Source organism: Pseudophryne corroboree, unplaced genomic scaffold, assembly GCF_028390025.1.
Source record: "Pseudophryne corroboree isolate aPseCor3 unplaced genomic scaffold, aPseCor3.hap2 scaffold_397, whole genome shotgun sequence".
In the NCBI taxonomy this organism is placed as follows: domain Eukaryota; kingdom Metazoa; phylum Chordata; class Amphibia; order Anura; family Myobatrachidae; genus Pseudophryne; species Pseudophryne corroboree.
Window position 1 is genome coordinate 522,203 of NW_026970038.1, and position 26,360 is coordinate 548,562.

At 47.8% G+C, this 26,360-nt stretch overlaps 11 non-coding genes and 1 pseudogene across 11 annotated transcripts; all 12 read right to left on the reverse strand.

Annotated features, from left to right (window-relative positions):
• Window positions 1-11,809: 11,809 nt before the first annotated feature.
• LOC135023458 (U1 spliceosomal RNA) lies at window positions 11,810-11,972 on the reverse strand. Its single transcript, XR_010220407.1, has one exon. It is a non-coding gene; the product is annotated as a U1 spliceosomal RNA (small nuclear RNA).
• Window positions 11,973-19,774: 7,802 nt separating this feature from the next.
• On the reverse strand, window positions 19,775-19,937 carry LOC135023468 (U1 spliceosomal RNA). Its single transcript, XR_010220416.1, has one exon. It is a non-coding gene; the product is annotated as a U1 spliceosomal RNA (small nuclear RNA).
• Window positions 19,938-20,089: 152 nt separating this feature from the next.
• Window positions 20,090-20,253, reverse strand: LOC135023444 (U1 spliceosomal RNA). Its single transcript, XR_010220394.1, has one exon. It is a non-coding gene; the product is annotated as a U1 spliceosomal RNA (small nuclear RNA).
• Window positions 20,254-20,928: 675 nt separating this feature from the next.
• LOC135023434 (U1 spliceosomal RNA) lies at window positions 20,929-21,090 on the reverse strand. The gene has a single exon (XR_010220384.1). It is a non-coding gene; the product is annotated as a U1 spliceosomal RNA (small nuclear RNA).
• A 152-nt stretch (window positions 21,091-21,242) lies between these two features.
• LOC135023446 (U1 spliceosomal RNA) lies at window positions 21,243-21,406 on the reverse strand. The gene has a single exon (XR_010220396.1). It is a non-coding gene; the product is annotated as a U1 spliceosomal RNA (small nuclear RNA).
• Window positions 21,407-22,094: 688 nt separating this feature from the next.
• Window positions 22,095-22,245, reverse strand: LOC135023479 (U1 spliceosomal RNA; annotated as a pseudogene).
• A 152-nt stretch (window positions 22,246-22,397) lies between these two features.
• Window positions 22,398-22,561, reverse strand: LOC135023453 (U1 spliceosomal RNA). The gene has a single exon (XR_010220402.1). It is a non-coding gene; the product is annotated as a U1 spliceosomal RNA (small nuclear RNA).
• A 676-nt stretch (window positions 22,562-23,237) lies between these two features.
• LOC135023474 (U1 spliceosomal RNA) lies at window positions 23,238-23,400 on the reverse strand. The gene has a single exon (XR_010220422.1). It is a non-coding gene; the product is annotated as a U1 spliceosomal RNA (small nuclear RNA).
• A 152-nt stretch (window positions 23,401-23,552) lies between these two features.
• LOC135023442 (U1 spliceosomal RNA) lies at window positions 23,553-23,716 on the reverse strand. The gene has a single exon (XR_010220392.1). It is a non-coding gene; the product is annotated as a U1 spliceosomal RNA (small nuclear RNA).
• A 675-nt stretch (window positions 23,717-24,391) lies between these two features.
• LOC135023470 (U1 spliceosomal RNA) lies at window positions 24,392-24,554 on the reverse strand. Its single transcript, XR_010220418.1, has one exon. It is a non-coding gene; the product is annotated as a U1 spliceosomal RNA (small nuclear RNA).
• Window positions 24,555-24,706: 152 nt separating this feature from the next.
• LOC135023440 (U1 spliceosomal RNA) lies at window positions 24,707-24,870 on the reverse strand. The gene has a single exon (XR_010220390.1). It is a non-coding gene; the product is annotated as a U1 spliceosomal RNA (small nuclear RNA).
• A 671-nt stretch (window positions 24,871-25,541) lies between these two features.
• Window positions 25,542-25,704, reverse strand: LOC135023463 (U1 spliceosomal RNA). Its single transcript, XR_010220412.1, has one exon. It is a non-coding gene; the product is annotated as a U1 spliceosomal RNA (small nuclear RNA).
• Window positions 25,705-26,360: the final 656 nt, after the last annotated feature.

Here is a 26,360-nt window from a genome sequence, read left to right on the forward strand (position 1 = left end):
AACTTAAAATTAAACGGGGTTTAATTTTTTCTCATTCAGTTTTGTGAGAGTTTATCGGCCTCATGAATCCAACAGGTTTAGGGCCAAATCCTGGTCAGCTCTTAGTCAGCCAGATTCAAGAACTTACTCAGATGGTTCAGGATCTTTCTCTTCGGGTGAAGTCGCAGGAAGATCTTTTGCGAGCTTCCCCAAGGGTAGTCCCTGAACCAAAGATGCATTTGCCTGACCGTTTTTCTGGTGATAGAAAAGAGTTTTTTAATTTTAAAGAATCCTGTAAACTTTATTTTCGTTTAAGACCGACTTCCTCGGGTACTGAATCTCAGCGGGTCGGGTTTATTATTTCTTTGCTCCAGGGGGATCCTCAGACCTGGGCATTTGGTTTAAGAGCAGAGGATCCGGCATTGTTGTCAGTTGACGCTTTTTTTGAGTCTTTAGGGCTCTTGTATGATGACCCTGATAGAGAGGCGTCCGCTGAAAGTCAGTTGCGCGCTCTCAGACAGGGTAGAAATCCTGCAGAGGTTTATTGTACGGAGTTTCGCCGTTGGTCGAACGACTGTGGCTGGAATGACCCAGCCCTGCGCAGTCAGTTTCGCCTCGGCTTATCAGAGTCTATAAAAGACAGTCTCCTTCAGTACCCCGCTCCTGAGACTCTCGATAAACTCATGGAGCTTTCTATTAAGATTGATCGTCGTCTCAGAGAGCGGAGGGCTGAAAAAGGAGCACCTGTAAGGTCAAGTCCGTGTGTATATTCCATTCCTGAAGACGTAGAGGAGACCATGCAGATGGGTCTCTCCCGGCTGTCTCCTGAAGAAAGAGCCAGAAGGCAAAATTCTGGTCTTTGTCTGTACTGTGGGGGTAAGGGACATTTTGCTCGTAATTGTCCGAACAAGTCGGGAAACGCTTTGACCAGGTGAATTGTGAGGGGGTTCACCTAGGTCTGCAGCTTATCTCCTCGAATAACTCCCTTTTAGTCCCAGTTAAAGTTTCCTTTGGCAGCCTCAGTTCTTCGGTGTCGGCTTTTGTTGACAGTGGAGCTGCAGGAAACTTTATGGATTTAACTTGGGCTAAGGCCTTAGGCATTCCTCAGTTACCTTTGGGTAGGTGTGTCACCATGCATGGCTTAGATGGGAGTCCGCTGTCTAATGGGATTATTTCTCTCCGTACACCCCCTGTACTACTTACAGTAGGAGCTCTACATTCCGAGAAAATCGAGTTCTTTCTTACACATTGCCCAGCAGTTCCAGTTGTTCTGGGTCACCCTTGGCTGGCCTTTCATAATCCCACCATTGATTGGCGGTCGGGGGAGATTTCACATTGGGGTACTTTTTGTGATAAGGAATGTATCACGTTTCCAGTCAGAGTAGCAGCTATCATTCCAGAACTCATTCCGGTGGAATACCAGGAGTTTGCTGATGTTTTCTCCAAAGGCAATGCGGACATTCTGCCTCCCCATCGGCCTTATGATTGTGCTATTGAGTTAATTCCTGGTGCCGCATTGCCAAAGGGAAGATTATATGCATTATCCGGGCCAGAAACTGCGGCTATGAATGATTATGTAAAGGAGAGCCTTGAGAAAGGATTTATTAGACCATCAAAATCTCCTTTAAGTGCAGGCTTCTTCTTTGTGGAGAAAAAGGATGGCTCGCTTAGACCTTGCATTGATTTTAGAGCCCTGAATAAGATCTCAGTTAAAAACACCTATCCTTTGCCGTTGATTTCTGTACTCTTTGATCAGTTACGTTCTGCTGTGATTTTTTCTAAAATTGACCTTAGAGGAGCGTACAACCTCATCTGAATTAAATCTGGAGATGAGTGGAAAACGGCCTTCAGTACTCAGTCGGGTCACTACGAATACCTGGTGATGCCGTTCGGCCTGTCCAATGCTCCGGCAGTTTTTCAAGACCTCATTAACGATGTGCTCCGTGACTTCCTAGGGAAATTCGTGGTCGTTTACTTAGACGACATCCTGATTTTTTCTAAATCAATGGAACAACATGTTACCCAGGTGCGTCTGGTTCTTCAAAAGTTATGTGAGAATCATTTATATGCCAAGCTGGAGAAGTGTGAGTTTCATGTCACGGCAGTATCTTTTTTAGGGTACATAATTTCCCCTCAGGGATTTTCCATGGAACCAAAGAAACTCCAGGCCATCCTTAGTTGGGCGCAACCCACCAATTTAAAAGCAATTAAGCGTTTTTTAGGGTTTGCGAATTATTATAGGAGGTTCATTCATTCTTTTTCTGACCTGGTTGCTCCCATTGTAGCTCTGACAAAGAAAGGAGCGGATCCTACCAACTGGTCGCGTGAAGCTGAGTTGTCCTTCCGGGCCTTGAAACAAGCCTTTGTCTCGGCTCCAGTCCTCAGACATCCTAATCCGGAATTGCCCTTTGTGGTGGAGGTTGATGCCTCGGAGGTTGGAGTGGGGGCTATCCTTTCTCAAAAGGATCCGGAGTCTCTGGAGTTACATCCTTGTGCCTTTATGTCCAGGAAATTCTCCTCCGCTGAATCCAACTATGACGTTGGTAATCGGGAGTTACTGGCGGTAAAATGGGCTTTCGAGGAGTGGAGGCATTGGCTGGAGGGAGCAAAACATACTATTTCGGTATTGACTGACCATAAGAACCTGCAATACATTGAATCGGCTAAGCGGCTTAATGCCCGGCAGGCACGTTGGGCATTATTTTTTACGCATTTCAAATTTATAATCACTTTCAGGCCTGGTTCCAAGAATACTAAGGCTGATGCCCTTTCCGGTTCACAATAACAATCCTGTTACCCCCATACTTCCATCTTCGGTCATCTGGGCGGGCCTCACACAAGATTTATTTACCCAGTTAAAACAGCTTCAACACCAAGCTCCTAGAATTACTCCTGCTGGTCGTCTTTACGTCCCTGAGTTTTTGAGAGTTACTGTTTTAACGGAATTCCATGATAACAAAGTTTCAGGGCATCCAGGAGTCTCTAAGACATTGGAGTTAGTCTCTCGCTCAGTATGGTGGCCTGGTCTTTCTAAAGACGTCAAGGAATTTGTTTATTCATGTCAGGTTTGTGCACAGCATAAGGTTCCCCGTTCCTTGCCCATCGGGCAACTTATGCCCTTAAATGTTCCTCTCAGGCCGTGGTCTCATATTTCCATGGATTTTGTGGTTGACCTTCCCCTTTCAGCCGGATTCTGAGTCATATGGGTGGTAGTGGACCGTTTTAGTAAAATGGCTCATTTTATTGCTCTTCCCTGATTGCCTTCTGCCCAAGGGTTGGCAGTTTTGTTTCTCCGCCATGTATTCAGGCTTCATGGGTTGCCTACTGATATTGTTTCTGATCGGGGTCCACAATTCATCGCACAATTCTGGAAATGTTTTTGTGCCTCATTGAAGATGAAATTGTCGTTAACATCCGGTTACCACCCACAATCCAACGGGCAAACCGAACGAGTTAACCAATCATTGAAACAATATTTGCGCTTGTATTCAGCCAAACTCCAGAATGATTGGTCCGAGTTTCTTCCGTTGGCTGAATTTGCTTACAATAATTCTTGTCATTCCTCCACTAAAGAGTCTCCATTCTTTTCAGTTTTTGGTTTTCACCCCAGAGCTAATTCTTTTTTTCATCATTCCTCAGTCTCCTCGCTTACCTTAACCACCCATCTCAGAGCCATTTGGAAAAAGGTGCACCTTGCTCTCAGAAAAGCGGCCTTTCCAGAGAAGAAATTTTCTGACAGGCTCCGACGTCCTTGCACTTTTAAGGTGGGAGATAGGGTGTGGTTGTCGACTCGCAACATCAGGCTTCGACAATCCTCGGCTAGACTGGGACCCAAATTTATTGGGCCATTTCTTATTATTAAAAGAGTCAACCCAGTTGCCTTTCGGTTACGTTTACCAAGATCTCTCAGGATTGGAAATACGTTTCATTGTTCCCTGTTGAAACAATATGTTTCTTCCAGTAGATTTCCTCGGAAGATCTCTCAGGGTAGATCTCCAGTGGATGTACAGGGACAACAGGAGTTCTTGGTAGAGAAGGTTCTCGATTCCAAATTGTCCCGGGATCGGCTGTATTTTCTGGTTCACTGGAAAGGCTATGGTCCGGAGGAAAGGTCTTGGGTCCTGGATAAGGATCTTCATGCCCCGAGGCTCAAGAGGGCATTTTTTCGGGAATTTCCTCAGAAACCTGGCTTTAGGGGTTCCTTGACCCCTCCTCAAGGGGGGGGTACTGTTAGGCGCCGGGGTCCGCTTGATGGTCTGCGCGGCCCGGCCCCTAGCAACTAGCGATGCCGTGCACGTACAGCCGCCGGCTCCCTAGCAATGCTAGACGCCGGGCGCGCTGAGCCGCACGGACCCTAGCAACGGGGACGCCACTGGCGGACCGCGTTCCCCGTTGCTAGGCTTTAGGAAATTAAGATATTCACCTGCTCTCTGGCCGTGCAGCAAGGCAGCTGCACAGCATTTATTCTAATCAGCCATTAGCAGCTGATTGGAGGACTCCTTGTTAAATACACTCCCAGGGCTTCTCACAGATGCCGGTAATAGCTTCCTGCATGCTGCCTTTGTTTGCTGAGAGTCTGTTTCCAGTCCTGCTGTATCCGGTCATTCCAGTCCGCAGAAGTCCGGTATTCGGGAGTTGTCATCTCATCCCAAGAGGTCGTTTGGTTCCCTGGAGTCCTGACTGATCACCGTTTTATATCCAGTGGTGTTCGTGAGTTGCGGCTCTGCCGTGTGTTGCGGCTCAGCCGCTTTACCTTTTATATTTTGTGTTTGGAGCATTTGCGGAGGGTTCCGCTTCCACAAGTCCTCTCTGGTACTCGGCGGTGCCGGGTAGGAGAATTGGACAAGTGGATATTTTGGTTGTCCTTTTTCCTGGCGGTTTCTCCGCACATATTATAGTTTTGAGTTTGCTTAGCCCCTGGCCTGGTTGTTTAGTTAGAGGGCCTCTTGTTATCACCCTGTCTCGGGTTTCCCTTTGTCTCTCATTAAGACCGGGGGGCATCGAAGTTGGGCAGACATAATCCGCCCTTCAAACGTGGCTGCCAAGGGCTCAAGAAACCATAGTCTCGCAGGGGATTTCTGACAACACGGGTGAGACAACAGAGTTAGGGCGCCAGGGGCTATTTTCCTGTCCTGCTCCCTTCCCCAGCATTCCGTTCCAGTGCTCCGGTCCTTGCCATAAGATCTTCTCTGACCAGAGTGCTGGAATCATAACACATACTGGACACAGAAGAGGTTTTCTTCCAGTGGAAAGGCTATGGAGATCCAGAGTCTGGTCAAACAAATTCTGAAACCAGCAAGAGTGTTAATCCATCAATGCATTCAGTTGCTGGGGAAGATGGTTGTGGCCTACGAGGCCATTCAGTTTGGCAGGTTCCATGCCAGAGTGTTCCAGTGGGACCTGTTGGACAAGTGGTCCGGATCCCACCTACACATGCACCGGAGGATAATCCTGTCTTCCAAGACCAGAATCTCACTCCATTGGTGGCTGCACAGTTCTCACCTCCTAGAGGGGCGATGGTTCGGGATCCAGGACTGGATCCTAGGGACCACAGATGCAACCCTCCGAGGCTGGGGAGCAGTCACACAGGGGGAAAACGTCCAAGGAAGATGGTCAAGTCAGGAAAGTTGTCTCCACATAAATGTTCTGGAGTTAAGGGACATTTAATAACTGCAGACACAGTACACACTGGGACGGGTGCCCAGCATCCTCAACAGACTAAGAGAAAAGGATTTACCGGTAGGTATTAAAATCCTAGTTTCTCTAACGTCCTAGAGGATGCTGGGGACTCCGTAAGGACCATGGGGATAGACGGGCTCCACAGAGTTCATGATCTTCACTGAGGTAGCGCACAGCACTGCAGCTGTGCGCCATTGCTCCCATACACCTCACATACTCCGGTCACTGTAAGGGTGCAGGGCGCAGGGGGGGCGCCCTGGGCAGCAATATAAACCTCTTTTTGGCAAAAATATAACATATATACAGCTGGGCACTGTATATATGTATGAGCCCCCACCAATTTTACAGTTTAAGCGGGACAGAAGCCCGCCGCCGAGGGGGCGGGGCTTCTCCCTCAGCACTCACCAGCGCCATTTTTTCTCAACAGCACCGCTGAGAGGAAGCTCCCCGGACTCTCCCCTGCTTATACCACGGTAGAGAAGAGGGTTGAAAAGAGAGGGGGGGCACATAATTCGGCGCAAATTACATACAGCAGCGCTACTGGACAAACATTAAGTTACTGTGTTATTCCTGGGTTATATAGCGCTGGGGAGTGTGCTGGCATACTCTCTCTCTGTCTCTCCAAAGGGCCTTGTGGGGAAACTGTCTTCAGAAAAAGTATTCCCTGTGTGTGTGGTGTGTCGGTACACGTGTGTCGACATGTCTGAGGAAGAAGGCTATATTAGAGAGGAGCGGGAGCAAATGAATGTGGTGTCTCCGCTGACACCTGATTGGATGGATATGTGGAATGTTTTAAATGCTAGTGTAAACTCATTGTACAAAAGATTAGACAAGGCTGAAGCTTTGGGACAGTCAGGGACTCAACCAATGCCTGATCCTATGTTGCAGGGACTGTCAGGGTCTCATAAGCGCCCACTATCCCAGATTGTTGAAACACATACCGACACGGATTCTGACTCCAGTGTCGATTACGATGATGCAAAGTTACAGCCAAAATTGGCAAAATCCATTCGATATATGATTATGGCAATAAAAGATGTTTTGCACATCACAGAGGAACCCCCTGTCCCTGACAAGAGGGTACATATGTACAAGGGAAAGAAGCCTGAGGTAACCTTTGAGGGGGTCACACGAGCTAAACGAGTTATGTGAAAAAGCTTGGGAATCTCCAGATAAAAGACTGCAGATTTCCAAAAGGATTCTTATGGCGTATCCTTTTCCATCAACGGATAGGTTACGATGGAAATCCTCCCGTAGGATGGACAAAGCATTAACACGCACAGCTACAGTTGGAAAATCAAATTTTTTACCTTATGTTCCCTCACAGCATAAGAAAGCTCCGCATTATCAAATGCAGTCCTTTCGGTCACAAAGAAACAAGAAAGTGCGAGGTGCGTCCTTTCTTGCCAGAGGTAGGGGCAGAGGAATAAAGCTGCACAACACAGCTAGTTCCCAGGAACAGAAGTCCTCCCCGGTCTCTTCAAAATCTACCTCATGACGCTGGGGCTCCACTGGCAGAGTCCGGCCCATGTGATGTCATGCAGCTGCTCTGACCACGCCTCCTGTTTCTCCGTTGCCGACCCCATTTTGAAACCGTGCCCCCGCACCGCTCCATCTCCGACTTGGAAATGGAGTGTTGTTGACCCCCCTCCCCCCCCCCCCTTCACCGATTCACAGGCAGAGGTGATCGCATTATCTGCGGGGTGCCGCAGAAAATGCAGGCGGATGCGTATGCTCTTAGCAGTTTTTGCAGTTGGATTGCGATCCAACCTGAATCAGGCCCCATTACCTATCACAATGCACTGTGGGTAGTACAAAATGGGGTTAATATAGGAGAAAAAAAACCCAGAGCTGTGTTCCTTAACTGTCCCTGGTGGCTAGTGGAGCGGCTGCCCAGTAATCAGTGTCCACGCCAGTGCGCACACGGCCCGCCCCCATCAGCGGCCTCGATATCCCGGAGGGCGGTGTGTGTGTGACTGACCTTAGGAAGAAACCGGAGCCTCCGCTGCAGTGACCCAGCAACCGGGGCACGGGAGTATACTGCGCCACTGGGAGTGATGGAGCTGCAGTAAAGAGGTCTATTAGACCTAGCCTGCTGCAGCCCTTGTAGATTCTTATAAAAAAAGTTCTTCTTTTCTTGCCAAAATTAATAGCTAAGAATAGGCTGCCTGAGGCAGCCCCCTGTTAAGTGGCCTGCTACTGAAGGCACCAACTACAAACTGAGCTCCCTGTTCATGGAAGCGAGGTTATAGAGGAGGGGGCGCTGAGCATCTTGGGAACAGTCAAAAGCTTTGAGCCTGTTGGTGCCTCAGATCAAGATCCTACTCTGGTGTACATATACAATGTGAATCCTTGTGGAGTCCAGTGTACCCCACAGAAGAAATGAATGCGTCACACCCATTGGCAGCAACATTAGAATAGCTGCTGATGGGCACAATTGAGAAAGGAAGGGGGGAAAACATTTGAATCCAGCACATATATGTAATTTGAATATGTAATTTGTACCTTCCTACTTTAAAATGTAATGGATGAACCTCACCCTGTGAGAGCTATCTTCATGATCAAGAGATCTCATATGCAAGATAAGTATGTGTTGGGATAGGGCTGTGGAGGGCGGCTGCTCGGGCACACCCCTGTCAACTTAAGGAGATTCAACTGAGGAAGCACAAGGGAACTCTCATCTGGGAACAACAACTGCAGGGAGAACACATTTTCAGACGAATGTGGGAGGGCAGAAGGCTGCCTAATACTGAAGCACCCCCAAACAACAAACCAAATGCAACAACTACTGCAAGCATTCCTGGGGGAAGGCCTGCAGCAGATGGATTTGCATATAGTGATTAGAGATGAGCGCCTGAAATTTTTCGGGTTTTGTGTTTTGGTTTTGGGTTCGGTTCCGCGGCCGTGTTTTGGGTTCGAACGCGTTTTGGCAAAACCTCACCGAATTTTTTTTGTCGGATTCGGGTGTGTTTTGGATTCGGGTGTTTTTTTCAAAAAACACTAAAAAACAGCTTAAATCATAGAATTTGGGGGTCATTTTGATCCCAAAGTATTATTAACCTCAAAAACCATAATTTACACTCATTTTCAGTCTATTCTGAATACCTCACACCTCACAATATTATTTTTAGTCCTAAAATTTGCACCGAGGTCGCTGTGTGAGTAAGATAAGCGACCCTAGTGGCCGACACAAACACCGGGCCCATCTAGGAGTGGCACTGCAGTGTCACGCAGGATGTCCCTTCCAAAAAACCCTCCCCAAACAGCACATGACTCAAAGAAAAAAAGAGGCGCAATGAGGTAGCAGTGTGAGTAAGATTAGCGACCCTAGTGGCCGACACAAACACCGGGCCCATCTAGGAGTGGCACTGCAGTGTCACGCAGGATGGCCCTTCCAAAAAACCCTCCCCAATCAGCACATATAGACATATAGCTAATATAGACTGGTTGATAAAGAGATAGTATACTCGTAACTAGTATGTATGTATAAAGAAAGAAAAAAAAACCACGGTTAGGTGGTATATACAATTATGGACGGGCAGCCGAGTGCCGACACAGAGGTAGCCACAGCCGTGAACTACCGCACTGTACTGTGTCTGCTGCTAATATAGACTGGTTGATAAAGAGATAGTATACTCGTAACTAGTATGTATGTATAAAGAAAGAAAAAAAAACCACGGTTAGGTGGTATATACAATTATGGACGGGCTGCCGAGTGCCGACACAGAGGTAGCCACAGCCGTGAACTACCGCACTGTACTGTGTCTGCTGCTAATATAGACTGGTTGATAAAGAGATAGTATACTACTAATATTATATATACTGGTGGTCAGGTCACTGGTCACTAGTCACACTGGCAGTGGCACTCCTGCAGCAAAAGTGTGCACTGTTTTAATATAATATTATGTACTCCTGGCTCCTGCTATAACCTATAACTGGCACTGCAGTAGTGCTCCCCAGTCTCCCCCACAATTATAAGCTGTGTGAGCTGAGCAGTCAGACAGATATATAATATATATAGATGATGCAGCACACTGGCCTGAGCCTGAGCAGTGCACACAGATATGGTATGTGACTGACTGAGTCACTGTGTGTATCGCTTTTTTCAGGCAGAGAACGGATATATTAAATAAACTGCACTGTGTGTCTGGTGGTCACTCACTATATAATATATTATGTACTCCTGGCTCCTGCTATAACCTATAACTGGCACTGCAGTAGTGCTCCCCAGTCTCCCCCACAATTATAAGCTTTGTGAGCTGAGCAGTCAGACAGATAATCAGATATATATAATATTATATATAGATAATAGATGATGCAGCACACTGGCCTGAGCCTGAGCAGTGCACACAGATATGGTATGTGACTGAGTCACTGTGTGCTGTGTATCGCTTTTTTCAGGCAGAGAACGGATTAAAAATAAAACTGGTGGTCACTATCAGCAAAACTCTGCACTGTACTGAGTACTCCTAATGCTCCCCAAAATTAGTAAATCAAGTGTCTCTCTAATCTATTCTAAACGGAGAGGACGCCAGCCACGTCCTCTCCCTATCAATCTCAATGCACGTGTGAAAATGGCGGCGACGCGCGGCTCCTTATATAGAATCCGAGTCTCGCGATAGAATCCGAGCCTCGCGAGAATCCGACAGCGTCATGATGACGTTCGGGCGCGCTCGGGTTAACCGAGCAAGGCGGGAAGATCCGAGTCGCTCGGACCCGTGAAAAAAAACATGAAGTTCGTGCGGGTTCGGATTCAGAGAAACCGAACCCGCTCATCTCTAATAGTGATGTCATCCAAGCAGTGGGCATAGTTGGCGTCAACCCTCGTCTGCATATGAAAAGAGAAAAGGGTCACGCAGGGCATGGCGGCCTTTGTGGGGTTGCGCTTGGATGACCCCTAAATCGCTTTATACACCCCCACCCCCCATCAGTGTGGGCTCATGTTGGCCATGCCCCAGCCCCTGAAGCATTCAAGCTGATTTCTTGCAGCAGCTGGACCCAGAAACAGCTCCAGAGTTGCTCTACAAGACAAGTAAAAGTGTGTGAGCCCTGCAGCACCACCTGTAGTTTGCATACACACATATATAGGACAGCATCTCTTATATGCCCCAGGGTCAATAAAATAGTATCCTTATCTAGGGTATCCATCCCCTCAGATAAGGTATCCGTCCATGCCGCTACAGCACTACACACCCAGGCCGACGCAATTGCCGGTCTGAGTAAGGTACCTGAATGTGTATAAATGGACTTCAGGGTAATCTCCTGTTTGCGGTCAGCAGACTCTTTGAGGGTAGCCGTATACTGGGATGGGAGGGCTACCTTCTTGGATAAGCGTGTTAATGCTTTGTCCACCCTAGGGGAGGATTCCCATCGTAACCAATCCATTGATGGGAAAGGATACGCCATAAGAATCCTTTTGGAAATCTGCAGTCTTTTATCTGGAGATTCCCAAGCTTTTTCACATAACTCGTTCAGCTCGTGTGACCCCCTCAAAGGTTACCTCAGGCTTTTTCACCTTGTACATATGTACCCTCTTGTCAGGGACAGGGGGTTCCTTTCTGATGTGCAAAACATCTTTTATTGCCATAATCATATATCGAATGGATTTTGCCAATTTTGGCTGTAACTTTGCATCATCGTAATCGACACTGGAGTCAGAATCCGTGTCTGTATCTGTGTCAACAATCTGGGATAGTGGGCGCTTATGAGACCCTGACAGTCCCTGCAACATAGGATCAGGCATGGGTTGAGACCCTGACTGTCCCAAAGCTTCAGCCTTGTCTAATATTTTGTGCAATGAGTTTACACTAGCATTTAAAACATTCCACATATCCATCCAATCAGCTGTCGGCGGAGACACCACATTCATTTGCTCCTGCTCCTCTCTAATATAGCCTTCTTCCTCAGACATGTCGACACACGTGTACCGACACACCACACACACAGGGAATGCTTTTTCTGAAGACAGTTTCCCCACAAGGCCCTTTGGAGAGACAGAGAGAGAGTATGCCAGCACACACCCCAGCGCTATATAACCCAGGAATACACAGTAACTTAATGTTTGCCCAGTAGTCACAAGGGAACTCTCGAAAGAAGAACAAGGCTAGAGGAAGATCTGAGACAAAGAAATCTGACTTTTACCAGAGCTGACCAGAGGAAAGCACAACCCAGTCCCCCACTACCACAAATAATGCAGTCGAGTTTCCCACATTTGGGGAAATCACAGGGGTCATCATACCCAGAATGCAATGAATGAACCTCACCCTGGGAGAACAATCTTCATGACCATGGTATCTCCTATGCAAAATAAGTATGATTTGGGATAGGGCTGGGGAGGGCCGCTGCTCAGGCACATCTCTGTCAAGTAAAGGCGATTCAACTGAGGCAGCACAAGGGAACTCTCATCTGGGGACAACAACTGCAGGGAGAACACATATTTTCAGATGAACATGGGAGGGCAGAAGGCTGCCTAATACTGAAGCACCCCCAAACAACAAACCAAATGCAACAACTAGTGCAAGCATTCCTGGGGGAAGGCCTGCAGCAGATGGATTTGCATATGGTGATGTCATCCAAGCAGTGGGTCAAAGTTGGCTTCAACCCTCGTCTGCATATGAAAAGAAAAAAGGGATGTGCAGGGCATGGCGGCCTTTTGCGGCGCTTGGATGACCCCTAATTCGCATTAAACACCTCCACCCTCCTTCGGTGTGGGGCTCATGTTGGCTATGCCCCAGCCCCTGAAGCATTCAAGCTGATTTCTTGCAGCAGCTGGGCACTGTAACTAGAGATGAGCGCCTGAAATTTTTCGGGTTTTGTGTTTTGGTTTTGGGTTCGGTTCCGCGGCCGTGTTTTGGGTTCGAACGCGTTTTGGCAAAACCTCACCGAATTTTTTTTGTCGGATTCGGGTGTGTTTTGGATTCGGGTGTTTTTTTCAAAAAACACTAAAAAACAGCTTAAATCATAGAATTTGGGGGTCATTTTGATCCCAAAGTATTATTAACCTCAAAAACCATAATTTACACTCATTTTCAGTCTATTCTGAATACCTCACACCTCACAATATTATTTTTAGTCCTAAAATTTGCACCGAGGTCGCTGTGTGAGTAAGATAAGCGACCCTAGTGGCCGACACAAACACCGGGCCCATCTAGGAGTGGCACTGCAGTGTCACGCAGGATGTCCCTTCCAAAAAACCCTCCCCAAACAGCACATGACGCAAAGAAAAAAAGAGGCGCAATGTGGTAGCTGTGTGAGTAAGACTAGCGACCCTAGTGGCCGACACAAACACCGGGCCCATCTAGGAGTGGCACTGCAGTGTCACGCAGGATGGCCCTTCCAAAAAACCCTCCCCAAACAGCACATGACGCAAAGAAAAAAAGAGGCGCAATGAGGTAGCTGACTGTGTGAGTAAGATTAGCGACCCTAGTGGCCGACACAAACACCGGGCCCATCTAGGAGTGGCACTGCAGTGTCACGCAGGATGTCCCTTCCAAAAAACCCTCCCCAATCAGCACATGATGCAAAGAAAAAGAAAAGAAAAAAGAGGTGCAAAATGGAATTGTCCTTGGGCCCTCCCACCCACCCTTATGTTGTATAAACAAAACAGGACATGCACACTTTAACCAACCCATCATTTCAGTGACAGGGTCTGCCACACGACTGTGACTGATATGACGGGTTGGTTTGGACCCCCTCCAAAAAAAGAAGCAATTAATCTCTCCTTGCACAAACTGGCTCTACAGAGGCAAGATGTCCACCTCATCTTCACCCTCCGATATATCACCGTGTACATCCCCCTCCTCACAGATTATCAATTCGTCCCCACTGGAATCCACCATCTCAGCTCCCTGTGTACTTTGTGGAGGCAATTGCTGCTGGTCAATGTCTCCGCGGAGGAATTGATTATAATTCATTTTAATGAACATCATCTTCTCCACATTTTCTGGATGTAACCTCGTACGCCGATTGCTGACAAGGTGAGCGGCGGCACTAAACACTCTTTCGGAGTACACACTTGTGGGAGGGCAACTTAGGTAGAATAAAGCCAGTTTGTGCAAGGGCCTCCAAATTGCCTCTTTTTCCTGCCAGTATAAGTACGGACTGTGTGACGTGCCTACTTGGATGCGGTCACTCATATAATCCTCCACCATTCTATCAATGTTGAGAGAATCATATGCAGTGACAGTAGACGACATGTCCGTAATCGTTGTCAGGTCCTTCAGTCCGGACCAGATGTCAGCATCAGCAGTCGCTCCAGACTGCCCTGCATCACCGCCAGTGGGTGGGCTCGGAATTCTGAGCCTTTTCCTCGCACCCCCAGTTGCGGGAGAATGTGAAGGAGGAGATGTTGACAGGTCGCGTTCCGCTTGACTTGACAATTTTGTCACCAGCAGGTCTTTCAACCCCAGCAGACCTGTGTCTGCCGGAAAGAGAGATCCAAGGTAGGCTTTAAATCTAGGATCGAGCACGGTGGCCAAAATGTAGTGCTCTGATTTCAACAGATTGACCACCCGTGAATCCTTGTTAAGCGAATTAAGGGCTGCATCCACAAGTCCCACATGCCTAGCGGAATCGCTCCCTTTTAGCTCCTTCTTCAATGCCTCCAGCTTCTTCTGCAAAAGCCTGATGAGGGGAATGACCTGACTCAGGCTGGCAGTGTCTGAACTGACTTCACGTGTGGCAAGTTCAAAGGGCATCAGAACCTTGCACAACGTTGAAATCATTCTCCACTGCACTTGAGACAGGTGCATTCCACCTACTATATCGTGCTCAATTGTATAGGCTTGAATGGCCTTTTGCTGCTCCTCCAACCTCTGAAGCATATAGAGGGTTGAATTCCACCTCGTTACCACTTCTTGCTTCAGATGATGGCAGGGCAGGTTCAGTAGTTTTTGGTGGTGCTCCAGTCTTCTGTACGTGGTGCCTGTACGCCGAAAGTGTCCCGCAATTTTTCTGGCCACCGACAGCATCTCTTGCACGCCCCTGTCTTTTTTTAAAAAATTCTGCACCACCAAATTCAAGGTATGTGCAAAACATGGGACATGCTGGAATTTGCCCATATTTAATGCACACACAATATTGCTGGCGTTGTCCGATGCCACAAATCCACAGGAGAGTCCAATTGGGGTAAGCCATTCCGCGATGATCTTCCTCAGTTGCCGTAAGAGGTTTTCAGCTGTGTGCGTATTCTGGAAAGCGGTGATACAAAGCGTAGCCTGCCTAGGAAAGAGTTGGCGTTTGCGAGATGCTGCTACTGGTGCCGCCGCTGCTGTTCTTGCGGCGGGAGTCCATACATCTACCCAGTGGGCTGTCACAGTCATATAGTCCTGACCCTGCCCTGCTCCACTTGTCCACATGTCCGTGGTTAAGTGGACATTGGGTACAACTGCATTTTTTAGGACACTGGTGAGTCTTTTTCTGACGTCCGTGTACATTCTCGGTATCGCCTGCCTAGAGAAATGGAACCTAGATGGTATTTGGTACCGGGAACACAGTACCTCAATCAAGTCTCTAGTTCCCTGTGAATTGACAGTGGATACCGGAAACACGTTTCTCACCACCCAGGCTGCCAAGGCCTGAGTTATCCGCTTTGCAGCAGGATGACTGCTGTGATATTTCATCTTCCTCGCAAAGGACTGTTGGACAGTCAATTGCTTACTGGAAGTAGTACAAGTGGTCTTCCGACTTCCCCTCTGGGATGACCATCGACTCCCAGCGGCAACAACAGCAGCGCCAGCAGCAGTAGGCGTTACACGCAAGGATGCATCGGAGGAATCCCAGGCAGGAGAGGACTCGTCAGAATTGCCAGTGACATGGCCTGCAGGACTATTGGCATTCCTGGGGAAGGAGGAAATTGACACTGAGGGAGTTGGTGGGGTGGTTTGCGTGAGCTTGGTTACAAGAGGAAGGGAATTACTGGTCAGTGGACTGCTTCCGCTGTCACCCAAAGTTTTTGAACTTGTCACTGACTTATTATGAATGCGCTGCAGGTGACGTATAAGGGAGGATGTTCCGAGGTGGTTAACGTCCTTACCCCTACTTATTACAGCTTGACAAAGGGAACACACGGCTTGACACCTGTTGTCCGCATTTCTGGTGAAATACCTCCACACCGAAGAGCTGATTTTTTTGGTATTTTCACCTGGCATGTCAACGGCCATATTCCTCCCACGGACAACAGGTGTCTCCCCGGGTGCCTGACTTAAACAAACCACCTCACCATCAGAATCCTCCTGGTCAATTTCCTCCCCAGCGCCAGCAACACCCATATCCTCCTCATCCTGGTGTACTTCAACACTGACATCTTCAATCTGACTATCAGGAACTGGACTGCGGGTGCTCCTTCCAGCACTTGCAGGGGGCGTGCAAATGGTGGAAGGCGCATGCTCTTCACGTCCAGTGTTGGGAAGGTCAGGCATCGCAACCGACACAATTGGACTCTCCTTGTGGATTTGGGATTTCGAAGAATGCACAGTTCTTTGCTGTGCTGCTTTTGCCAGCTTGAGTCTTTTCATTTTTCTAGCGAGAGGCTGAGTGCTTCCATCCTCATGTGAAGCTGAACCACTAGCCATGAACATAGGCCAGGGCCTCAGCCGTTCCTTGCCACTCCGTGTGGTAAATGGCATATTGGCAAGTTTACGCTTCTCCTCCGACAATTTTATTTTAGGTTTTGGAGTCCTTTTTTTACTGATATTTGGTGTTTTGGATTTGACATGCTCTGTACTATGACATTGGGCATCGGCCTTGGCAGACGACGTTGCTGGCATTTCATCGTCTCGGCCATGACTAGTGGCAGCAGCTTCAGCACGAGGTGGAAGTGGATCTTGATCTTTCCCTAATTTTGGAACCTCAACATTTTTGTTCTCCATATTTTAATAGGCACAACTAAAAGGCACCTCAGGTAAACAATGGAGATGGATGGATTGGATACTAGTATACAATTATGGACGGGCTGCCGAGTGCCGACACAGAGGTAGCCACAGCCGTGAACTACCGCACTGTACTGTGTCTGCTGCTAATATATAGACTGGTTGATAAAGAGATAGTATACTCGTAACTAGTATGTATGTATAAAGAAAGAAAAAAAAACCACGGTTAGGTGGTATATACAATTATGGACGGGCTGCCAAGTGCCGACACAGAGGTAGCCACAGCCGTGAACTACCGCACTGTACTGTGTCTGCTGCTAATATATACACTGGTTGATAAAGAGATAGTATACTCGTAACTAGTATGTATGTATAAAGAAAGAAAAAAAAACCACGGTTAGGTGGTATATACAATTATGGACGGGCTGCCGAGTGCCGACACAGAGGTAGCCACAGCCGTGAACTACCGCACTGTACTATGTCTGCTGCTAATATAGACTGGTTGATAAAGAGATAGTATACTCGTAACTAGTATGTATGTATAAAGAAAGAAAAAAAAACCACGGTTAGGTGGTATATACAATTATGGACGGGCTGCCGAGTGCCGACACAGAGGTAGCCACAGCCGTGAACTACCGCACTGTACTGTGTCTGCTGCTAATATATAGACTGGTTGATAAAGAGATAGTATACTCGTAACCAGTATGTATGTATAAAGAAAGAAAAAAAACCACGGTTAGGTGGTATATACAATTATGGACGGGCTGCCAAGTGCCGACACAGAGGTAGCCACAGCCGTGAACTACCGCACTGTACTGTGTCTGCTGCTAATATATAGACTGGTTGATAAAGAGTTAGTATACTCGTAACTAGTATGTATGTATAAAGAAAGAAAAAAAAACCACGGTTAGGTGGTATATACAATTATGGACGGGCTGCCGAGTGCCGACACAGAGGTAGCCACAGCCGTGAACTACCGCACTGTACTGTGTCTGCTGCTAATATATAGACTGGTTGATAAAGAGATAGTATACTCGTAACTAGTATGTATGTATAAAGAAAGAAAAAAAAACCACGGTTAGGTGGTATATACAATTATGGACGGGCTGCCGAGTGCCGACACAGAGGTAGCCACAGCCGTGAACTACCGCACTGTACTGTGTCTGCTACTAATATATAGACTGGTTGATAAAGAGATAGTATACTCGTAACTAGTATGTATGTATAAAGAAAGAAAAAAAACCACGGTTAGGTGGTATATACAATTATGGACGGGCTGCCGAGTGCCGACACAGAGGTAGCCACAGCCGTGAACTACCGCACTGTACTGTGTCTGCTGCTAATATATAGACTGGTTGATAAAGAGATAGTATACTCGTAACTAGTATGTATGTATAAAGAAAGAAAAAAAAACCACGGTTAGGTGGTATATACAATTATGGACGGGCTGCCGAGTGCCGACACAGAGGTAGCCACAGCCGTGAACTACCGCACTGTACTGTGTCTGCTGCTAATATAGACTGGTTGATAAAGAGATAGTATACTCGTAACTAGTATGTATGTATAAAGAAAGAAAAAAAAACCACGGTTAGGTGGTATATACAATTATGGACGGGCTGCCGAGTGCCGACACAGAGGTAGCCACAGCCGTGAACTACCGCACTGTACTGTGTCTGCTGCTAATATAGACTGGTTGATAAAGAGATAGTATACTCGTAACTAGTATGTATGTATAAAGAAAGAAAAAAAAACCACGGTTAGGTGGTATATACAATTATGGACGGGCTGCCGAGTGCCGACACAGAGGTAGCCACAGCCGTGAACTACCGCACTGTACTGTGTCTGCTGCTAATATATAGACTGGTTGATAAAGAGATAGTATACTCGTAACTAGTATGTATGTATAAAGAAAGAAAAAAAAACCACGGTTAGGTGGTATATACAATTATGGACGGGCTGCCGAGTGCCGACACAGAGGTAGCCACAGCCGTGAACTACCGCACTGTACTGTGTCTGCTGCTAATATAGACTGGTTGATAAAGAGATAGTATACTACTAATATTATATATACTGGTGGTCAGGTCACTGGTCACTAGTCACACTGGCAGTGGCACTCCTGCAGCAAAAGTGTGCACTGTTTAATTTTAATATAATATTATGTACTCCTGGCTCCTGCTATAACCTATAACTGGCACTGCAGTAGTGCTCCCCAGTCTCCCCCACAATTATAAGCTGTGTGAGCTGAGCAGTCAGACAGATATATAATATATATAGATGATGCAGCACACTGGCCTGAGCCTGAGCAGTGCACACAGATATGGTATGTGACTGACTGAGTCACTGTGTGTATCGCTTTTTTCAGGCAGAGAACGGATATATTAAATAAACTGCACTGTGTGTCTGGTGGTCACTCACTATATAATATATTATGTACTCCTGGCTCCTGCTATAACCTATAACTGGCACTGCAGTAGTGCTCCCCAGTCTCCCCCACAATTATAAGCTGTGTGAGCTGAGCAGTCAGACAGATATATATAATATTATTTATATATAGATAATAGATGATGCAGCACACTGGCCTGAGCCTGAGCAGTGCACACAGATATGGTATGTGACTGAGTCACTGTGTGCTGTGTATCGCTTTTTTCAGGCAGAGAACGGATTATAAATAAAACTGGTGGTCACTGGTCACTATCAGCAAAACTCTGCACTGTACTGAGTACTCCTAATGCTCCCCAAAATTAGTAAATCAAGTGTCTCTCTAATCTATTCTAAACGGAGAGGACGCCAGCCACGTCCTCTCCCTATCAATCTCAATGCACGTGTGAAAATGGCGGCGACGCGCGGCTCCTTATATAGAATCCGAGTCTCGCGATAGAATCCGAGCCTCGCGAGAATCCGACAGCGTCATGATGACGTTCGGGCGCGCTCGGGTTAACCGAGCAAGGCGGGAAGATCCGAGTCGCTCGGACCCGTGAAAAAAAACATGAAGTTCTGGCGGGTTCGGATTCAGAGAAACCGAACCCGCTCATCTCTAACTGTAACAGCTCCAGAGCTGCTCTGTAAGGCAACTAAAAGGGTGTGGGCCCTGCAGCACTACCTGTAGTTCGCATTGTGCGTTGGAAGGCACAAAGTAAGCAGACGGGAGAAGTCAGGATAGTGCGCAAGGGCATAGAAGGGAGCGGCTCAAGAAAAGAGAAGTGGAAACAGACAGCAAACTAGGCTGGAGAGAGACCTGAGACAAAGAGATCTGAATTATACGAGAGCCGACCAGAGGAAACACAAATTATGCAGTCAAGTGTCCCACATTTGGGGAAATCGCAGGAGCAGCACACCCAGAGTGCAATGGGTGAGCCTTGCCCTGGGAGAAGCACCTTCCTGATCATAGTATCTCACCTGGCAGGTAAGTAGGAGTTGGGCTAGAGCTGGGGAGGGTCGCTGCTCGGGCACCCCCCTGTCAAGTGAAGGAGATCCAACTGAGGCAGCACAAGGGAACTCTCGAAAGAAGAACAAGGCTAGAGGAAGATCTGAGACAAAGAAATCTGACTTTTACCAGAGCTGACCAGAGGAAAGCACAAACACAGTCCCCCACTACCACAAATAATGCAGTCGAGTTTCCCACATTTGGGGAAATCACAGGGGTCAGCATACCCAGAATGCAATGAATGAACCTCACCCTGGGAGAACAATCTTCATGACCATGGTATCTCCTATGCAAAATAAGTAGGATTTGGGATAGGGCTGGAGAGGGCCGCTGCTCAGGCATATCTCTGTCATGTAAAGGAGATTCAACTGAGGCAGCACAAGGGAACTCTCATCTGGGGACAACAACTGCAGGGAGAACACATATTTTCAAATGAACATGGGAGGGCAGAAGGCTGCCTAATACTGAAGCACCCCCAAACAACAAACCAAATGCAACAACTAGTACAAGCATTCCTGGGGGAAGGTCTGCAGAAGACGGATTTGCATACAGTGATGTCATCCAAGCAGTGGGCCAAAGTTGGCTGGAACCCTCATCTGCATATGAAAAGAGAAAAGGGGTATGCAGGGCATGGCGGCCTTTTTGCGGCGCTTGGCTGACCCTTAGTTTGCATTAAACACCCCCACCCTCCTTCGGTGTGGGGCTCATGTTGGCAATGCCCCAGCCCCTGAAGCATTCAAGCTGAATTCTTGCAGCAGCTTGGCACTGTAACAGCTCCAGAGCTGCTCTGTAAGGCAAGTAAAATGTTGTGGGCCCTGTAGCACTACCTGTAGTTTGCATTGTGCATTGGAAGGCACAAAGTAAGCAGACAGGAGGAGAAGTCGGGATAGTGCACAAGGGTATAGAAGGGAGGGGCTCAAAAAAAAAGAAGTGGAAACAGACAGCAAACTAGGCTGGAGAGAGACCTAAGACAAAGAAATCTGAATTATATGAAAGCCGACCAGTGGAAACACAAATTATGCAGTCAAGTTTCCCACATTTGGGGAAATCACAGGGGAGCACACCCAGAGTGCAATGGGTGAGTCTTGCCCTGGGAGAAGCACCTTCATGGTCATAGTATCTCACCTGGCAGGTAAGTAGGAGTTGGGCTAGAGCTGGGGAAGGTCGCTGCTCGGGCACCCCCCTGTCAAGTGAAGGAGATCCAACTGAGGCAGCACAAGGGAACTCTCGAAAGAAGAACAAGGCTAGAGGAAGATCTGAGACAAAGAAATCTGACTTTTACCAGAGCTGACCAGAGGAAAGCACAAACACAGTCCCCCACTACCACAAATAATGCAGTCGAGTTTCCCACATTTGGGGAAATCATAGGGGTCAGCATACCCAGAATGCAATGAATGAACCTCACCCTGGGAGAACAATCTTCATGACCATGGTATCTCCTATGCAAAATAAATATGATTTGGGATAGGACTGGGGAGGGCCGCTGCTCAGGCACATCTCTGTCAAGTAAAGGAGATTCAACTGAGGCAGCACAACGGAACTCTCATCTGGGGACAACAACTGCAGGGAGAACACATATTTTCAGATGAACATGGGAGGGCAGAAGGCTGCCTAATACTGAAGCACCCCCAAACAACAAACCAAATGCAACAACTAGTGCAAGCATTCCTGGGGGAAGGCCTGCAGCAGATGGATTTGCATATGGTGATGTAATCCAAGCAGTGGGTCAAAGTTGGCTTCAACCCTCGTCTGCATATGAAAAGAGAAAAGGGGCGTGCAGGGCATGGCAGCCTTTTGCGGCGCTTGGATGACCCCTAGTTCGCATTAAACACCCCCACCCTCCTTCGGTGTGGGGCTCATGTTGGCAATGCCCCAGCCCCTGAAGCATTCAAGCTGATTTCTTGCAGCAGCTTGGCACTGTAACAGCTCCAGAGCTGCTCTGTAAGGCAAGTAAAAGGTTGTGGGCCCTGCAGCACTACCTGTAGTTTGCATTGTGCATTGGAAGGCACAAAGTAAGCAGACAGGAGGAGAAGTCAGGATAGTGCACAAGGGTATAGAAGGGAGGGGCTCAAAAAAAAAAAAGAAGTGGAAACAGACAGCAAACTAGGCTGGAGAGAGACCTGAGACAAAGAGATCTGAATTATACGAGAGCTGACCTGGGGAAACACAAATTATGCAGTTAAGTTTCCCACATTTGGGGAAATCGCAGGAGCAGCACACCCAGAGTGCAATGGGTGAGCTTGCCCTGGGAGAAGCACCTTCATGATCATAGTATCTCACCTGGCAGGTAAGTAGGAGTTGAGCTAGACCTGGGGAGGGTCGCTGCTCGGGCACCCCCCTGTCAAATGAAGGAGATCCAACTGAGGCAGCACAAGGGAACTCTCGAAAGAAGAACAAGGCTAGAGGAAGATCTGAGACAAAGAAATCTGACTTTTACCAGAGCTGACCAGAGGAAAGCACAAACACAGTCCCCCACTACCACAAATAATTCAGTCGAGTTTCCCACATTTGGGGAAATCACAGGGGTCAGCATACCCAGAATGCAATGAATGAACCTCGCCCTGGGAGAACAATCTTCATGACCATGGTATCTCCTATGCAAAATAAGTATGATTTGGGATAGAGCTGGGGAGGGCCGCTGCTCAGGCACATCTCTGTCAAGTAAAGGAGATTCAACTGAGGCAGCACAAGGGAACTCTCATCTGGGGACAACAACTGCAGGGAGAACACATATTTTCAGATGAACATGGGAGGGCAGAAGGCTGCCTAATACTGAAGCACCCCCAAACAACAAACCAAATGCAACAACTAGTACAAGCATTCCTGGGGGAAGGCCTGCAGCAGATGGATTTGCATACGGTGATGTCATCCAAGCAGTGGGTCAAAGTTGGCTTCAACCCTCATCTGCATATGAAAAGAGAAAAGGGGCGTGCAGGGCATGGCGGCCTTTTGCGGCACTTGGATGACCCCTAGTTCGCATTAAACACCTCCACCCTCCTTCAGTGTGGGGCTCATGTTGGCTATGCCCCAGCCCCTGAAGCATTCAAGCTGATTTCTTGCAGCAGCTTGGCACTGTAACAGCTCCAGAGCTGCTCTGTAAGGCAAGTAAAAGGTTGTGGGCCCTGCAGCACTACCTGTAGTTTGCATTGTGCATTGGAAGGCACAAAGTAAGCAGACAGGAGGAGAAGTCAGGATAGTGCACAAGGGTATAGAAGGGAGGGGCTCAAAAAAAAAAAGAAGTGGAAACAGACAGCAAACTAGGCTGGAGAGAGACCTGAGACAAAGAGATCTGAATTATACGAGAGCCGACCAGAGGAAACACAAATTATGCAGTCAAGTGTCCCACATTTGGGGAAATCGCAGGAGCAGCACACCCAGAGTGCAATGGGTGAGCTTTGCCCTGGGAGAAGCACCTTCCTGATCATAGTATCTCACCTGGCAGGTAAGAAGGAGTTGGGCTAGAGCTGGGGAGGGTCGCTGCTCGGGCACCCCCCTGTCAAGTGAAGGAGATCCAACTGAGGCAGCACAAGGGAACTCTCGAAAGAAGAACAAGGCTAGAGGAAGATCTGAGACAAAGAAATCTGACTTTTACCAGAGCTGACCAGAGGAAAGCACAAACACAGTCCCCAACTACCACAAATAATGCAGTCGAGTTTCCCACATTTGGGGAAATCACAGGGGTCAGCATACCCAGAATGCAATGAATGAACCTCACCCTGGGAGAACAATCTTCATGACCATGGTATCTCCTATGCAAAATAAGTATGATTTGGGATAGGGCTGGGGAGGGCCGCTGCTCAGGCATATCTCTGTCAAGTAAAGGAGATTCAACTGAGGCAGCACAAGGGAACTCTCATCTGGGGACAACAACTGCAGGGAGAACACATATTTTCAAATGAACATGGGAGGGCAGAAGGCTGCCTAATACTGAAGCACCCCCAAACAACAAACCAAATGCAACAACTAGTACAAGCATTCCTGGGGGAAGGTCTGCAGAAGACGGATTTGCATACAGTGATGTCATCCAAGCAGTGGGCCAAAGTTGGCTGGAACCCTCATCTGCATATGAAAAGAGAAAAGGGGTATGCAGGGCATGGCGGCCTTTTGCGGCGCTTGGATGACCCTTAGTTCACATTAAACACCCCCACCCTCCTTCGGTGTGGGGCTCATGTTGGCAATGCCCCAGCCCCTGAAGCATTCAAGCTGATTTCTTGCAGCAGCTTGGCACTGTAACAGCTCCAGAGCTGCTCTGTAAGGCAAGTAAAAGGTTGTGGGCCCTGCAGCACTACCTGTAGTTTGCATTGTGCATTGGAAGGCACAAAGTAAGCAGACAGGAGGAGAAGTCAGGATAGTGCACAAGGGTATAGAAGGGAGGGGCTCAAAAAAAAAAGAAGTGGAAACAGACAGCAAACTAGGCTGGAGAGAGACCTTAGACAAAGAGATCTGAATTATATGAAAGCCGGCCAGTGGAAACACAAATTATGCAGTCAAGTTTCCCACATTTGGGGAAATCACAGGGGCAGCACACCCAGAGTGCAATGGGTGAGCCTTGCCCTGGGAGAAGCACCTTCATGATCATAGTATCTCACCTGGCAGGTAAGTAGGATTTGGGCTAGAGCTAGGGAGGGTCGCTGCTCGGGCACCCCCCTGTCAAGTGAAGGAGATCCAACTGAGGCAGCACAAGGGAACTCTCGAAAGAAGAACAAGGCTAGAGGAAGATCTGAGACAAATAAATCTGACTTTTACCAGAGCTGACCAGAGGAAAGCACAAACACAGTCCCCCACTACCACAAATAATGCAGTCGAGTTTCCCACATTTGGGGAAATCACAGGGGTCAGCATACCCAGAATGCAATGAATGAACCTCACCCTGGGAGAACAATCTTCATGACCATGGTATCTCCTATGCAAAATAAGTATGATTTGGGATAGGGCTGGGGAGGGCCGCTGCTCAGGCACATCTCTGTCAAGTAAAGGAGATTCAACTGAGGCAGCACAAGGGAACTCTCATCTGGGGACAACAACTACAGGGAGAACACATATTTTCAGATGAACATGGGAGGGCAGAAGGCTGCCTAATACTGAAGCACCCCCAAACAACAAACCAAATGCAACAACTAGTGCAAGCATTCCTGGGGGAAGGCCTGCAGCAGATGGATTTGCATATGGTGATGTCATCCAAGCAGTGGGTCAAAGTTGGCTTCAACCCTCGTCTGCATATGAAAAGAAAAAAGGGATGTGCAGGGCATGGCGGCCTTTTGCGGCGCTTGGATGACCCCTAATTCGCATTAAACACCTCCATCCTCCTTCGGTGTGGGGCTCATGTTGGCTATGCCCCAGCAACTGAAGCATTCAAGCTGATTTCTTCCAGCAGCTGAGCACTGTAACAGCTCCAGAGCTGCTCTGTAAGGCAACTAAAAGAGTGTGGGCCCTGCAGCACTACCTGAAGTTCGCATTGTGCGTTGGATGGCACAAAGTAAGCAGACGGGAGAAGTCAGGATAGTGCGCAAGGGCATAGAAGGGAGCGGCTCAAGAAAAGAGAAGTGGAAACAGACAGCAAACTAGGCTGGAGAGAGACCTGAGACAAAGAGATCTGAATTATACGAGAGCCGACCAGAGGAAACACAAATTATGCAGTCAAGTGTCCCACATTTGGGGAAATCGCAGGAGCAGCACACCCAGAGTGCAATGGGTGAGCCTTGCCCTGGGAGAAGCACCTTCATGATCATAGTATCTCACCTGGCAGGTAAGTAGGAGTTGGGCTAGAGCTGGGGAGGGTCGCTGCTCGGGCACCCCCCTGTCAAGTGAAGGAGATCCAACTGAGGCAGCATAGACTGCATGTGTGTATTCCAATGAGCACACAAATCTGTGAATTAGCAGCTCCACCATTGTGTGAGTGACAGCAATCTCACTCTGTGAGAGTGCTGAATCTGCACTTACCCACAGGCTGTGATGGCATACCATATCTGTATTGCGCAAGGAACACGTCCATTAAGGCGTCAGCCTTAATGATCGGAATTTCATTGCTTTTTGGAGTTTGAGTGGAAGAGTTACAACAGGTTTCTGAAATTTCGATCATGTCTAAGAAGCCTTAATGGGACATGTGAAACCGTAAGGTTTTTTGTCTATGGAATTTCATCGCTTTTTTTAAATTTATTTTTTTTATTCAGAAATGTAAAATTTCACTGTAAGAATAAACATTTGATTTTTTAAATGTTTAATGAAAATGTTCGTATAACATCACTGTTCTGTGCAAAATTATTTTATTAACCAAACCAAATTGTTTAAGGTCCGTACACACTTAACGATTTAATGAGCGACGTCGCTCATTTTATCGTTAAGTGTGTATGCAGCCAGCGACAAACGATGCGCGGCCCCGCGGGTCGGCAACAATCTTCGCTGTCGGTAGG